Source organism: Paramormyrops kingsleyae, chromosome 3 (genome assembly GCF_048594095.1).
Source record: "Paramormyrops kingsleyae isolate MSU_618 chromosome 3, PKINGS_0.4, whole genome shotgun sequence".
In the NCBI taxonomy this organism is placed as follows: Eukaryota; Metazoa; Chordata; class Actinopteri; order Osteoglossiformes; family Mormyridae; genus Paramormyrops; species Paramormyrops kingsleyae.
Window position 1 is genome coordinate 27,608,296 of NC_132799.1, and position 14,807 is coordinate 27,623,102.

At 44.2% G+C, this 14,807-nt stretch overlaps 1 long non-coding RNA gene across 1 annotated transcript in view; it reads right to left on the minus strand.

Moving 5' to 3' along the window:
- LOC111844346 (uncharacterized) overlaps window positions 1-2,138 on the minus strand; it is a 4,351-nt gene extending 2,213 nt beyond the window's left edge. The window contains exon 1 of the long non-coding RNA XR_002838359.2: window positions 1,958-2,138. This is a non-coding gene — a long non-coding RNA (uncharacterized lncRNA). The remainder of the gene's footprint in view (window positions 1-1,957) is intronic.
- Window positions 2,139-14,807: the final 12,669 nt, after the last annotated feature.

Consider the following 14,807-nt stretch of genomic DNA (forward strand, 5'->3'; position numbering starts at 1 on the left):
CTGCAATGGTCTCTCTCGCTCTCTCTCACACACACACAACCTGCAGTGCTCTCTCAATCTGAACACACCCACAAACACTTTGCTGTGCTCTCTCTCTGACACACACACCCTGCAGTGCTCTCTCTCTGACATACACACATCCACACAGCCTGCAATGGTCTCTCTCGCTCTCTCACACACACACACAGCCTGCAGTGCTCTCTCAATCTGAACACACCCACAAACACTTTGCTGTGCTCTCACTAACACACACAATGCTGTCATGCACACTGCACTGTGTGCAGCATCCAGTGTAATGACAGTGACAGGTACTCTGCGTACTGCTGCCCCCCACATCTGTGGTCTGTGGTTGTAAACAAACACCGTGTCCCCTGCAGCCACAGCCTGAGGCCTCCCCCCCTCCACAATTTACCCTTTAGCCAAACAGAAGGGAGCCCATCAGGTGGAGCAGAGAACCATCGTCGACCAGGAAGTGCCCATGCACATATCAGCAGGAGCATTTTTTTTAAGGTGGGGGGTAAAGAGACAGCATAATTCATACAGAATGGCCAATATTATCATTAGCCAATGATATAATTTGAGTCAATGAGTGACAGGGAAGGAGGCCAATCGGCTTTCAGCTGGGGCTGAGGAGTGGGGAGCCAGACCCGGTGATGTTAGTATTCCTCACCCCACACGCTTCGGATGAAAGAAACAAATCAATGGAGGATGTCTTCCCGTGGGCAGGAATGATGGAGGAAAATTGTTGGACACTAACATGTTTATAATCATAGCGATCCGTGAACCCTCAGCTGCCATGGTAATTGTGTCTATTTCTCATAGCAGCTGTCTGATATATCGGAGTCCCTGGGTTCAAAATGCTGACCTACTGTACCCATTCCACCCACCCCCCCCCCCAACCCCTACCCACCCTGCAGTAGCCTGTCCCAGGTAGCACAAGGCTGGGGTACTCCCTGCGCAGGCTGTAAAACATTTACTGATCCGTATTAATTACTAATTACTCACTCGGGGAATCCATAAAGATATGCTGTGCCAATTGAAAACAAAGTGTTATATTTTATGGACTGAACGGTCATAATGTTCAACATTGAAAACATCACACTACAGGGGGCTGGGTGATCTCTCTTGCTTTAAAACAGCCCTACTCTTCCCAGGCAAACAAGGGGTCTGCACCCGTCTTTTCGGTATAACGGGCGACCGCAAATCGGATCCCCCCACCCGCCTCCCGAACAATCCAGTTCGGGATAAAGGTGAAAGTACCGAAAACATTTCTGCGACGCCAAGTCCGCATCTTTTATGCGCAGGCGTAATAAACACGCACCCTCGCCGACAGGGGCTCGCGCGTATTTTTTAAAGCTTAGCGTGTGACGTAGACGCAGGAACCTTATCCAAGTGCTGGCGGAGCGAGAGCAGTCGGAACCTCAGAGAAGGTTCATTTTTGTGTTGTGTGAATAAAAATCACTATTATGTTTCCCTCACCACGTGATAAAACTCTGCAGAGGAATCCCGCGAAATCAAAATCACGTTATATTGTCATCTTGCTCTCAGTAGTGTACTTTGAAATAATAGCGATACAACTGGTAATACGTTAAATTCAATCACGCGTCCATTTTAGTGTACAATACAATCTGGACAGCCTATTATTTCTGTCGCGGACCTTGCCTTTTGCACTCACAGATGAAAACGGATGCTTTTCTTAGACTTTTCATTATTTTTAAAAATCTCTTTCCGAAATAACGTGGGATGGTCTGATATTGCTTACACGAAAATCGTGTCCGGCCGTCCTACTCTGATGTACGAGAACTTAATCTGTCCACATTGGGATTGAGTTATGTCCGGGAAGACGTGGATGTTTTTTCCATTTTAATCATCACTGATTTATGTCTGGCTTCTTACTTTTATTTTTATTTTACTGACGCTCCATTCAAAAATGCTAGGAGTGGCACGGGTGACCTACCCTCTCTGACCTTGTTGCTTAATGCAGGCTTTATGGTGCATATTACCTGGCGGCGGGGGAGCGCGTGCTGTATTAACGGCTCAGCCACCGCGGTCAGCCGTTAGCTGCCGTTTGTTTCCCGCCTCCGCGTCTCGCGCCAATTGGCGGTCATCGCTGCGCTATGAACATCCCTGTCATCGTCACATTACGTTCGTGCTGAGGGAGAACCAGATCCTTTGAAATTGCTTTCACTGCACCAAAACGTCGCATAATGTGCCAAAAAGCGTTTGGAGTCTCTTGGAGTAAGTCGGTAGTTTTTATTCATATTAACAACCTGGTGAAGTGTTTGTGTGGGAATATAAATCATAATATACACACATTAAAAGCAGCCTAAAATTGTTTTTTGTCTATTTGTCAGATTTTTTTTGTTAAGTGCCCTGAGTGGATTAGGTCCCCTTGACGGATTAATCTATATGTATTGCTGGCTTTTCATTCATTTTCTGGGTAAATGGTGGGTAATACTTCACAATTGATCCATCCATTCTCTCTGTTTGGAGGTGTGCAGTCTGTTTAAATTTTATAAATGCCTACACACACACACACATACACAGTGCAGTTGTTTCTTTCTTCTTGCTGGATTTACTCAGGCTCTCTCAAGTTGCTTACACAGCAGTTATTAAACATTTTGGTATATCCCCGTTCTCTGTGGAGTCTGGGCGTTAACCGCACCTCCCAGGAGATTTCACTTTGTTATTCGCCAGCCGTTCTGGTTTATCTTCGTCCTGTCCGCAATGACTCGCTGCATTCCTTGCAGACTGAAACTGGTTTTCATCTATAATTTGCCCGAGTATAAATATATTCCCCAGAAAGGCTCACGACTGCAAGGTGATGCATAGGATCTAAGACAATCAGCCGTAATTTGTGCAGAAGGGGGCGCTGCCAAAGTCCATTTGTTCCCTTTAAAGTTACAGTAAAAAGTAATGTTAACCTTAATTTGACCATTTATGGTTTCATTATACCATGGAGTAAAAAAAAAATATAGCTATCATTTTGTGTTTCACATAATAGAAGTGAGAAGGTTATGTGAGGCAGCATGAGGTTGAACAAGGGAATGTGGCTGGGCTCGTGTAATCTCCTGAGCCTGCTTGGTTACTGGTCCCTGCAAACCGCTGTGGTCGTGAAGCCCAGCTAGCCCTGACTGAAGAACGCTCCTTTGCAGGGTTTAAACAGGGTTAGCTGGGTGGACTAGCCTAGGGAGTCATTCTTTGGAGAAAGGCTGGTGTATTACTGTAAGCTCATGGTTTCTCGTCATGCTTTCCAGTAGTACTTTAAAGAACCCATGTCTTCATTTAAGTTTGAGGTTGCTGGTAAAGTTTAGTTCGACTTCTGTCTGCTGGCCAGGGCTTCTGTCAGGCCGTCAGTGACAAGCTTCACCCCATAATCTGCCTCTGGATGCAAGGCATTGTGTCGAAGTTCAAAGCATTGGGTAACATTTCTATGAATGCTATGTATATAAGAGTGTATGAACGCATTCCCAAGACATTATAATGCATTCATAAAGCATTATAAACATGGCTATAAATATATTTAACAAGGCACAACACATTATAGTCATGATTAGTATGCATTATGAATGATTTATGAAGCTCTCATCTATAATGCGCTATAGATTCCTTTATAATGCAGTACAAAGCATCCTTATTTCTTAAACTTACAGTACCATTATAAATAATTATGAAGGAATCTATAGTGCATTATAGATTAGAGTTCCATTGGAAACTATGAAGTATTATAATCGATGCCATAATGCCTTATGATTTTAAGCAGAAAATGCTGTGAGGCTTTATTAATTTTTATGAAGGTATTATAATGTATTATAGATGACAGCTTTATGTAAAATGTTATGAAGCATTACAGTACAGGGTTAATATGGTGCCTTCCATACAGAGCTTTTTGTATGGTCCTACACATATACAGTATGTCACGTGTGTGTTTATGAGATTGTACTTAAATGTATATTACAACTGCTGTTGTCAGACGGAAACACACATCCTTTCACACCATCTTCCACATGTTGGAACAGTAGATATACTTGTCAGCAGCATTAATCCCCCAAGCAGAGCCTAATAAACAATGAGGAGTATTTCATTCACCTGGGTGAGTGATTAATTTCAGGTAGGCGGCGATATTTCATAAAAACAAACAAACAAAATAAAACGTTCCGACGTCGCCATGCCATGGAACGGAGACTTTTATTTTGATACACTGTCGCCTGCACAAAAGTCTATTTATAATAATACAGTGAGCGCCGTGGTTTTGACAGTCTGCGATTAACTATAATTAGACACCGTTTACCTTATGCTTTGAAGTGCTGAGCGGCGTGTTAAGTTATAATAAGACTGTACAAATTGCTGCAGGTCTTATTACCATTGAGGATGCGCTTAGCTCGCAGCCTTCGATAGCTTGCATCATGTAAATCGTTCCCTCTCTTTCACGGTATGTCCTACACCACCAGCAGTGGTGGTCTGTAGTTATGCACCAGTTTAGAGGGAGTATACCTTGACTTACAGGTAGCCTTTTCTGTACGTTATTGCAGCAGTTGCTGTGCTCTAAGGACAGACAGCCTTCGTATCGTTGCCTTATTTTGATTTTTTTATGTTTTTCCTGCCAGGGTAGACTTTGCTATTCTGGTTGATCAGACCTAAAAAAGGGTCGAGGTCTGACTTTCTCCTTTTCATATGCATCCACGGCTTTAACTTGTGCGCAGAGCTTTTACTGTACATCAGTTGTGATTTGATTTGGATTTAGGGGCGATTCTAGGATTTCTTTTAAGGTGGGTGGCATAAGAGGGGCCAAAATTCATACAGAGGGCCTACTTCATCATTAGCCAATGACAGGCTTTGAATCTGTGAGTGACAGTGGTGGGGCTCTCGGGCAGCCAGTCAGCTTTCTGCTGGAGTCAGTGCACCTGTGGCCCCGCTCCCTACACACCCCTTCTTGGATTCCCCCATGACGTTGCTTTATCAGTGTGGGGCTGCCTCTCTGGGTTTCACTTGTCCAGCCCTCGCAAGTGTTCCCCTTCTGCCTGCTCTCCAGCTTGTCTCACTGCCTGCGGCCCTTTGCAAGGGTGACACTCTGCACCTCCGACTTTCCCAGCCTCACTTTTTCATTCCGTTTTTGCCGTCCTGCTGAAACTGACAAATTCGGCATGGCATCCAAACCTTTGAGCTCTTGGCACAAATCCAGTGGAGGTCTTTGGCAGGGGGGCTGTGACCCTATAGCTGTTCCACAAACTTGTTTACAGCCAAAAAATCGGGGCCCATGATCCTGTTTCACCACCCAGACCTAATGAGTCTCTTGTCAATGCGTATGTTCCAGGCAGAAGACCTTTTCTAGTTAAATTACTGCAGAATCACATGGACGATCTTTTTACATACATTTGTCCTTCTTAATCAATACATTCCTATCCAAATCAATTTAGTCTATCCGGTCCCACTGAAATATGGTATGTAACCAACACACAGTGCATCTCAATTCAGTTTGCGATAATAAATGTAAAAAATCTATTTGGCACACTATCTATTACCTATTATATAAGCTCTGTGATGGTCTGTTTTGGAAAGACTCTGATTTTTATTTAAACACAGACATATATAACGGCTGATCTATGAGCCAATAAGGTCTTAACGGAGGAATACAAATGAATACCTTATTGAGCTGTGGGAGAGGCAAATTGCATCAGGGCGTTCATTTGGGGCTCCCTCACATAATTAAACAATATTTTCAAATCAGACCTCCTTGACAGCTTTGGGAAATGAATACAGTATTTGGGCTCAATTTGTGATATAATTTATTTTGGATAATGCATTCCTGGGTTCACTGGGGACCGAATTGTTCGTGGTTTGGGAATGACTAAATTATATGTGGAATTAGCATGCCAATGTCACCGTCTTAACAGGAGCTCAGGTCACGTGGCCCGGACTTTGCCCAGTGCCGCTGGCGGTAGAGTGTGGGGGAAAAGGAAGGGCATTTTCATTCCGGTCAGGCCGGGATAAATTTCCTTAAACAGCTTCCATTCTATTGCCCTGTAGAGTTCTGTAACCTTACCTATCTTGGATGGGCGATTCATGTGAAGGGTACAGCATAACCAATCAGAACTTTTACATATTGTGAACCGTCTTACCACTTACTAGATAGCAGCGCATTGCATGTGTAGGATAAGGTGACCCAAGGTTTGAAGCAGCTGGAATGTTATTTGGGGATATCTTTTTCCAAGGGAATAGGGAGGAATTGAGATAGCGTGGGACAGAATTGGAACATACAAATGCGGAATGTAAACGCCATGAAAATACATAAACACGTTTGTATGTGAGGGTCAGCAGGGGTGATCTTCTTTAAGGCCATAATTCATACAGAGGGGCCAACCTTATTAGCCAGTGATATGTTTTGAATTGGTGAGTGACAGGGGAGGGGGCACACAAGGGGCCAATCAACTTTCAGCTGGGGTCTGTGGAGCCGCCCCTTATATGCCCCTGAGGGTCGGACATAAAGAGAGGAAAATGAAGGAAGGAGATGTACATAAAGGAATGAAGAACAGCTGGAATAAATCAGGCCAAGCAGTGATGGACACCTGACTTCCCCGACAGACCTGAACCTTTCCCGTTTTATGATTTCCTTCATTCAAAATTTATATTTTCATTATTTCTGCAATTATTGTTTGCAAAGGATACAAGCCAAGGGAACAGTCACCTTCCGGCTGCCCGCAAAAATCATAAAGAGGGCCGAGAGGGACAAGCATGCATTAATACTTTATCCTCTTCTGAAGGACCAGTGAAGCAGGACTTACCTGAGTCAACAGCCCGACGCTGTTGTAACGAGTAACGAGGTTCCCCGCCACTGCTCTCGAGAGGCCCGCTGCGGATGCAGTTTGCCAGTCCTTACGCCTGCAGCTTTACCGAACCGAGCTGAAATTTGGGGCGGACAAACAGCCCTTGGTCACCCTGAACTTGGTTAAAATGCAGCATAGTCTAACCTCCCTTAGGGTTGAGATGTAATTAAAAAAAGACTTATGAATAACCTAATTAACGAGTTATATGAATATCACAACCATTGTCACACAAGTTAATAAAAGATTTTGAAGCTGTGGAATTCTCTCCATCCTGCACAGTAGACCTTCCATAATTATAGATACAGCCTACATTGGTGCCTCTCTGCAGTTATTATGGGCTGACACCTCAAGATGCTGGTTCACCGTGTGTATGGATGTGTGTGGATGTTGTTGGCTGCTATATATCTCCTGCCTAGGTATGTGGGCGGGTCTGTCTGGTGCCTGTCCCATTCCTCTAAGTCACATGTGTGTTATGCGTGCCATCAGCCAGCTAAAAAGTCAGTCCATTTTATTGCTCTCTCAGCTTCTCATTTGGGTCTGTCTGCTGAATATTATCTACCCTGCTTTGTGTTTAAAACAGAAAATAGTGGCAATAACGTCTGTGACTGGGAGTCAGCTCTCCTGTTTGCTATTATCCGGCAATTTGAGGTTATGATAAAGACTATGGTGGCGGTTGGATGAATGCATTGTGAGCGCTGAAGTTTGCGTGGGCGTTTGTTGATTATGCTAATGAGCAGATCATGCTAATGAAGGTAGCTGGCTCTTGTGGAAAGACTCTGTGTTCATTTTTTGGCTGTCAGTGGCCCTCAGTGCAGATTGTCGCCTTTGGCTTCACTGCCTTCGCCTTGGTGGAACCGGCCTCAGTTGAAAATAAGCTGGATAGCCTAGTGTCATTCTCGAAATGTCAGCAGGTCAATTCTCCGTCTTTGGGTCCTCCTCTGTCCCAGTGTCCCTTGTTGTGTTGGTCTTTATTGCTCGGATTTAAGATCGACGGGAAGTAAGGTGACTTACTGACACAGCCCCAGCATGCGGCTTCTTCACTACGCCAGTAATCATTGCCACTTATGTCCCCTGATACTGGCTTGATACACTGGGTCTGGAGGTATGCACTTGTGTAAGTCGCTCTGCCTAAGGGCGTCTGCCAAATGCAGTAAATGTAAATGTATGGATTATCATCCATTTCATTGTTTTGTGATGCAGAAAACGGTCAGCCGGTCAACTTCGGCAAATTCTCTTTCTTTCCATGGCGCCACTGGGATACAATTGCTTCATCGTTGCATATGACATCAACATTAGCTAGCGAGTAGCGTCAGAAGATCGTAGCAAACTAGCTGGTTAGCCAAACATGCTGCCTCAGCATCTTCTAAACAAGGAATCTGTTTATTTAATATTTAGTCTGGTGACTGTTGCTAGCCAAAAGGGGCCCCCACCCCTTGGGGGGACACACGCACATGTCAGGTTTGAGTGGTGCACTCGGCCGGCCCACGGTCGGGCTGCTGCCGGCTCTACCGTCGCCCCGCCAGCCTGGCGGCGCGTTGAACGGTGCGGTGCGGCCGCTTGCCGATAAGCTGGCAGAAAGCTGTCCCACATTTCCCCAACGGGCTCTCCATTAAAAAGGGATTTCACTCAAGGCTTATGACAATTGCCTCTTAAGTTGTTTGCTTTCTTGAAGGAAAGGACGGATGCTTTAAAAAAAAAAAAAAAAAAAAAAACCGATAAAGGGTTTTTTGAAGAAATGGTGTCGTTGAGGATTTCCCGCCGCTTCTCTCCGCCTGGCCTCCTCTCCAACATTCTCGCTAAGTGCCTTCGACCATATAATAGCATAAATAGAGGAGTGTTACTCTCCTTGGCTCTCCTCCTCACTTCAGCTGATACGCCGGCTCAGTGCTCACCCCTCCTGATGACCCTCTGCACGCGTGTCCTTCGAAGGCCGTCCTCCTAATACTCATGACTCATGTAAACATGAATCTGAAAATAATGAATCAGGGGAGTTAATTGCTGAACCACGCCGCTCGAAAGCAGGCCGCTCGCGGCTCTGTACACAGGGAATAATTTACGTGCTCTCCAGTGATTAAATATGATTATGCTTCCATCAAAGTGCATCTGTCAGGCATTTAACTGTAGCTGTCACTTATTGTCACACTTAAGTGGGAATTCAGGCATTATTGTATTTTTAATCTTTTGGGACCCATTCTTTTCATTATCTTGCCTCAGGATGCTTCTGGATAGCCAATAGCAAACACTCCCATCACGAATCGTTAGGTCATCTGGGTCCAAAATGATGGCTGCTGACTAAAGCCTGGTTCTCACTGTAAACAAAAAAAACAGCCTATATGGGGGACTGCATTTGTGGGAAGCCTGAGAAATTTGGTAAAATCAATTTCATGATTTGTGACCACAAAAAAAAAACAGTTGGTTTCTTTAATAACGCTTCTGACAGTTTCTCAGAAGCACACAGGTATTATAAACATACAGGTATTAATTCCATGCTTTAAAGGAGCATGACTCTGGAAAATGTAATGTATAATATCACCAAGTGTTCATTCTCTTTAATGTGTTCTCAGTCATATAAATTCCAGTAGCACTGCTGAAATTCTGCAGGTAGAGTCGACACAATCAGCGTTTTATCATGAGGAGCAGTCTGCGAGTCCTCAAGTGAGTGTACCTGTCTCTTTGGATGTTAACGTTATCCTTGCTTTCAGCTCAGTTACGGCCTCAACTCTGCTCCAAAGGACAAGCTTCCCACCTGAAGAAGTTGCTCAGTGCTGCAATAACTGAAACTGCACATATGGACACAGAACTGATCATACAACATAACTACGTCAGCTAATTAAACACCTGGTCAGAGAACCAAGACTGTTATGTTCTTACCAACAGTCTATGTCAGATTTATGTTATGATATGTTTAGATTTTCAACCTAAAGGCATCAATCCCAAAATGAATCAAAAGCTAAAGCACTGTTAGGAGCCCACTGGTTATTGTTAACTTTGCATCTTTAAAAGCTGGTCAATTTAAATCGCAGTGGCAGTTATCAAAAATGAATGGAGACCGCAGGGCAGACATCAAAAAAGGATGACTACTCCGGATGGCTGCGTAGTGAAGGGTCGGTCGGCAGCCGGAATACGCTCGCTGTCTTGCTGTGAAGCCCCCGCGTGGTGTGAAAGATTGGCGGACGGGATGTGTGTTTATTGCCCTGTCAAAACGGACGCGGCACAACGGCACAGAGTCAGCGGGAGGCTCGACCACAGACATTTAATCACACAAGAGGAAAGCTGATGTTGCTTTGCCACGTTGCCCCATCCCTGGAAATGCCTGTACACTGGGGACAGGGAAGAGGTGACAACGCATACTGGTGATGAATAACAGAATAGTGAGCAATAACATACATATACATGGAATATATACAATATACAAGTATACAATATTCTGTCCTGGTCTTCAGGTTTCTCAAAGGTGTGTCTGTTGTTGGGATATTGAGTCTGTACATCTTGTTGTTGGTCGTCTTCTTCCTCTTTGATGCTCAGGTTTTCCAAGCTTATGTCTTCTCCATTGTCCTGGCCCTACCCATAATATGTCATGAATAAGATGGCTTCACTGGAGCTTAAACTGAAAGTTCAGGCTTTATTTGATGAAGAATCCACTTATTTGTCTACAATATTAGAACTCTTCTCCAGCACCAAAAATCAGTCTTCCTGTCTTGCTTCTTCTGACTTTCACACTGATCAACAGTCATGGGAAATACACTTTGCTGATTAATTCTGATCTTTGTTCTTTGAGATATATCATGCCTGAGACATTCTGCCTCACCGTGACTGCTGCTGATTATAGATTCACAAAGACCAGAATTTTTTTTTTTCCCAGTCCTGAATTGTAAAACGTGGTTAAACCAGTTGCAGTGCCACGTTCCCTAGGTTCAATGAAAGCAGATGTTAGTGCTGTTACTGGAAATACTGAACGTCAAAACAGCCTCACCCCTTCATGTGAAAAAATGGCCGATACATGTGTGAATATTCCTCTCATATTCAGCGTCATGGAATTCTGCTCTTCACATAAGCTGAATATGTCAGGGTGGTCTTGAGACGAAGCCCGACTTTTGCTGCATTTATGGAGACCGACGCAGGTCACTGCCTTTTAAAAATCCCGGTATTACTCCTTAAGTTCTGATAAATGAATGCTAATGTGTAATTTCACTTGGCACGCAGTTGCCATGACTATCAATTTTGCACTGGGGAGAGAGAGAGAGAAAAAAAAGATACTTCTGTTTATGACTGAATCTGGACTTCTGTCCCTGAGCGGGGAGGGAGGGGCGCTGGCGAGATGCCATCTTCAGTGAAGCACGGCAAGAGGCAATTCTGTGGTTTATTTAATGGCTTTTACCTTCAAGCCATTTAGTGCTTGATTTTCACTTGAGACCAAACGCTGTAGGTATATTTATAAAAGCCAGGCTATTCCAGCACCGATTCAGCTCTATTTCTCAACTCTATATTCCAGGAACAGATTGCAGGGGCTGCGGAATTAGAAGCCCCCCCACCCCATTTTCTACCATACACACATACACACACATTTTAAGCTCTTTTTTTTTTTTATTCCCCATGCATGCAGTTCTTGGCTCTGGGATGCTCCAGCTCATCCTTCCAGGATAATATCGGCATGTTGTCAGATACTGGAAGTGTCCGATTTATTTCCAAGCAGGAATCTCCGTCCAGCACATTGGCGTAGATGGGTATCGATTCGGCTATGATGTTGCACGAAGAGACGGATAGCATGTAGGGGGACCGGAGCCGGGCGGGTGGGTTGGTGCTTTGTGTTTGGGGGGGGGGGGGCATATGTATCATCCGAACCTGACAGGTGAAGCGGTGCGGATGCTGCCCCCAAGCTAAAGTGCTGAGCCGGAGAGCCACCAGTTTGCTCTGAAAACAGGCCAGTGGTGCCGGAGATTTAGCCTAGGAAGCAGGCCGGGGGTCCAAGCCCAGCATGAACAGCGGCGCACATCTGCAGTGAAAGCCCTCCAGTGCTTCCTGTTTGTGTGCCCGGGAGGACGCGGGCGCCGGGGTTACAACAGAGGAGAGCGGTGCTCGTTAGACAGCGTGCTTTAAATGCACGACATGCGACGGGCTGTCTTGCCAGTAATAAATGAATCTCCATCGCATTTCTTCCCAGGATATTTCTCACAGACGTGTCAGGCAGTGCACTGCATATGTCAGGCAGTGCACTGCATATGTCAGGCAGTGCACTGCATATGTTCGTTTGTCTCTCTCATGTTTCCTTGGTTGTTCCCAAAAGGCCTGTGTGATAACTGAACGCACACGCTGGCGTTACATTAAGGGGCGTTAAAACCCGCAGACAGAACTCTGTAAAAGTACCGCCCCTCCTCCCATTTAACCACGATTTTCTGCTCCTGAAGCGTATTAACGAAGCATTTTCACGTTTCTGTGCTCTTGTCGGAGACACTTACTGTAGCTTAACATCGTTTTCTTGAGCCTGGGATCCTGATGCTGATATCAGGGGCTGCAGGCAAGTGAGTTTTTGTCCATTTTTATGCGGGCAAAGAGTCAAAGAGTTTGGCTAATGCTAATTCTCCTGCAATACACTGTTATTCATCCATCCTCCAATTGCTTATCTGGTACCTATGAGAGCGCAAGGCAGGAGAATACCCTGCACAGGATACCAGTCCAAGGTGTATACACACACACACACACACGTTTGAATTCATATCTTTGTGAGAATCGTCCATTCATTTGTAGAAAAACCTAATCAAAAGAACAACCGTAACCCTTACCCAGCCCAAAACTTCACCATAAGCAACCAAACAAAACACAAGACTTTTGACATTTTTAGGTTTTTGATTGCAGTCACAGATTTTTATACATTTTTTAAAAATGGTCCCCACAACGTCACAATAACAGGTTTTTCGTAGCGTGCCTGCTACGTGCCAAGCTCTCCGTCCGGAGGGGCCGGGTGTGATACTGGTGAAGACACCGAAAACTTTTTTGTGAAACGTTGATACGATCTACCGACCAGTCTGTGGGTAACACCAAGACCAGAAACATGGTGATCCATCCACAATCCATCTCTCCCGGCATCCATTTCAATTAGGATTCTTGGTGCAAACAGTATAATGCAGGCAGTTTATAAGTAACTGCGATGTAGCTTTGGCTTAAAATCCTCATGGGTGCAAATGTACAGTCGCATGAATGACGGTGTAATGCGTGGTAGAGAATTTATTGCACTATTCATTTATTTACCATCATCGACTCCTGGCCTCTCTCCCGGACACTGGACATACAGTACTGCTGCCCGCTGCCACTTCCTAATTTGATGTGTGTGTCTTTTTCCTTTTTTTGTTTTTCAAATTGGCACACAATAGCCGAGTTTTCCACCCAAGTCTGTTGGATCCAAGGGATAATGAGTTAATGCAGAGACAGAAACCTCTGTCAGTTGTTTGGATTCTGTCTGCGATCCTTCCAGGACGTGTGTTGGGTGCAGTGTTGTAAATGTGTCTGTCATGACTGTGAGCCAGTATTGAGTCGTCAGCAGTGGGCTTTTTCACCAGGCGGCTGCAAGCAGTTGTCACTTTCACTGGATGCAAAAGATTAAATAAGCTTCCTGTGTAACTACCCATCGATTTTTGTCTGTTCAGCTTCATGTTTTCCATAATCACTAATGCTAATGCTAAATATGAATGCATTTCTGAATCGCTAGACAAGGTGCGGTTATTTGAAAACTCGATCCCGTTGTATAATATTTCTGATTTTTCTCATGGTTCCCCCAGTCCACTGTGACACTTACCTGCAGTCAGAGCGCTGTGGTAGGCGAACCCAATCGAAGCGGTTCAGGCCACCCCTGTTTGCCGGCTGTCCTTTCTCTTGAACGTTTCTCTATAAAAACCTCAGAATCCACAGAGTGACTTAGCTAATGAAGGTGGCTCTCGGATGACATCAAACATGGCCGTCATTGTCATTAGCTGTGGTACAGAACACAGCCTCACTCCAAACTCATTTAATCATGACCACCCTGCTGGCTTTATCCATAGATGGTTTTACCATAAGGCAATTTCTTGGGACCTTGTCCATCATAGGGCCTCATGAATTTGTTTCCTTCCTTTTTAATTTAACATATTCACCCTTATTTAAAAATAAGACAAACCTGAAATAAAATGCTTAGTATTCGTGAACCACTTGTACTGCATTCTTAAACAAGGGCTGGTTTAAATCCTGACAAACAAAATGTTAAGACACAAAGGGATTTCAAAAATACTTTCATTTTTTGCACTGACAAAATGATTTTGTGGTTTATTTTGGCATTAACGATGTTTTGCTTAGCCTAGCAACCCTGCAAACACAATAAATTCCAAGACAACCCTCAGTAACCCTCAGTAAATATCTTATATCTTATCAGCGATTGTGGTATCACAACAGATCGTCTCACGCTGTGTTCAGTTGTCCCAAACTCGATAACTAAATAAAAATGTAAATAAATAAATGCATTACCTGTGTTTAGTTGTAGTTTTTTCTACTGCATTCCATTTCTGGCTTAATATCATATTCTTAAAAAGGGATTCTCATTGCCCTATAATATCCAACACCATTGAAGCTGTTCATGTCATACTGTATGCCTTTTAGGACACTTCTAGCTTGTGCTATGTCATTGAACTTATCGTTTTATTGGATATCCGTTCCTTCTGCATTCTAGGACGTATAGTTACTGGCTTTCCGACAGGTCTGTCAAAACGGAGAGTGATTAGTCACCATGTTATTACTGTGATTGACTAAAAACACTTGCCAGTCAGCCAAAACTAAACCAGTAGGCTTGTTTTGTACAGGTACCTTAGGGCCAGTTGTACACATTGAAAGTTTGAATGTATTGTGTGTATGCAGTACTTGTTGAAAATCATGGGTAAATATCGATGATGTCACCGAGTAAACATGGGTAGTTTTTGCTATATTTGTCCAGTTTACCATGTTTTGAATAAAGGATTATGA